Raw genomic sequence first — 2,021 nt, 5'->3', positions numbered from 1 at the left:
AATTCGTGTTGGTCTGATTGCATTTCATCTGCTTAAATTATTAAAATTGTGTTTATGCTGTTATAGGCCTCGGTGAAATGTCTGATTAAGTAAAATCATGCCTAAGTTATTCTTGCATTATGATTGTTAGGTAACTAATAAATTAATTATTTAAACGGATTAAAATTGTAATTAATGGACACAATACTTCATCAGTGCATGTTTTTTCTTTTAAGGTAGCTGAAGGTTAAATTAGCAATGTATCTGGAGATACACTTGCCTTGCATATATGATTAAACTGTTTCAAGGTAAGGATACCTTGTTACCTCACATAGTCTTTTATGTGCTCATTAGATTTAATTAATCATTTGAATTGACATAGGGATGTGCAAGAGATTAGTTCAATTTAATGAGTATGTATGTGCAATAACATGTTTGCTTATTAAAATCTGTTTAATCGTTTGAATTAACATAGGGATATGTTAAGAGATGAATGGATTTGTGTAGGTGAGTATGTTCATAAGTTAGCAAATTACCGAGTTGCCGTGAATTTATTTGTAACACAATAAGCATGAGCTTAATAATTCTAAGTTAAAGAAATGTAATTAATCCAACACAATTATGTCATCTTGATTAAATCATATTTTGAAATCATGCATTTGAGATTTATTTCTTTAGTTTACTTATTTTAAAATCTTAGTTTTTAGTCACCCTCTTCAAACAAAAATATTTTTCTTCACCAAAGTGTTTTAAATAACATTCATAAATAATTCTTTTCATAGTCCCTGTGGATACAATAACTCGACATTTACTTGTCACTTTATTACTTGTTGCAATTGTGTACACTTGCACATTTTCGCCGTTAAATGTTTTTGGCGCCGTTGCCATGGACTGTTTTAGAAAGTCATTTTTTGTGAATTTGTTAGTTTACATTTTGGTTTATTTTTCTACTTAATTTTTAACTTAGTTAATTTTTTCGTGATTATTTTAGGTGTTTATGAGTATTGACCGAATTATTGACCTACTCCCTATAGACCCTGAGATTGAACGAACTTTTTGACAGTGAAGAAGACAAGCAAATCAGAGAAGGACTGAAGAGATGAACTTTGAAAATCCAAATCAAGGAAACGGAGCAAACCTTGCTCAAAATCCTATCCTTATTACTGATGATAGGGATAGAGCTTTAAGACAGTATGCCGTGTCAGTATTTAATGATCTTAATCTAGGTATTAGTAGACCCAAAATTGAGGCACAACAATTTGAGTTGAAGCCAGTTATGTTCCAAATGCTTCAGACAATGGGCCAATTCAATGGAATGCCTACTGAAGATCCTCACCTATATTTAAGACTATTTATGGAGGTGAACGATTTTTTCAAGTTAGCCGGAGTGCCCAAAGATGCATTACGATTGAAGTTGTTCCCATATTCACTAAGGGACAGAGCTCGAGCTTGGTTGAACTCATTACCACCAAATTCAATTTGTACTTGGCAAGAGTTAGCAGAAAGATTCTTCATGAAGTATTTCCTGCCTAGCAAGAATGCTAAGTTGAGGAATGAGATCACTGTCTTACAACAAATAAATGATGAGTCATTTTATGAGGAATGGGAAAGGTACAAATAGTTATTACGGAAGTGCCCTCATCATGGAGTCCCACATTCATCCAACTTGAGACGTTTTATAATGGTCTCAAAACTTACACGAGGATGGTAGTGGACGAGGCTGCTAACGATGCTCTCATTTTTAAGTCTTATAATGAGGCTTATAAAATCATTGAGAGGATTTTCAGCAACAATTATCAATGGCCAACCAATCAAGTAGCGTCAGGAAGACGAGTTGCTGGAATACATGAAGTAGATGCTCTTACTTCACTCTCATCTCAAGTATCATCAATATCCTCAATGTTAAAAAATCTTACAACTAATGGGTCTAATAGTTTTACAGCACAGCCACCAAATCAATTTGAGAATATAGCCTATGTTTACTGTGGGGAAGGACATTTGTTCGAAGAATGTCCATCAAACCTAAAATCCATGTACTACAT

At 33.4% G+C, this 2,021-nt stretch overlaps 1 non-coding gene across 1 annotated transcript; it reads right to left on the bottom strand.

Annotated features, from left to right (window-relative positions):
* Positions 1 to 1,522: 1,522 nt before the first annotated feature.
* LOC121210509 (small nucleolar RNA R71) lies at positions 1,523 to 1,629 on the bottom strand. Its single transcript, XR_005905627.1, has one exon. It is a non-coding gene; the product is annotated as a small nucleolar RNA R71 (small nucleolar RNA).
* Positions 1,630 to 2,021: the final 392 nt, after the last annotated feature.

This window comes from Gossypium hirsutum, chromosome A11 (genome assembly GCF_007990345.1).
Source record: "Gossypium hirsutum isolate 1008001.06 chromosome A11, Gossypium_hirsutum_v2.1, whole genome shotgun sequence".
NCBI lineage: Eukaryota > Viridiplantae > Streptophyta > Magnoliopsida > Malvales > Malvaceae > Gossypium > Gossypium hirsutum.
Note: the sequence above shows the minus strand (reverse complement) of the source record. Positions and strands in the feature narration are given on the sequence as shown.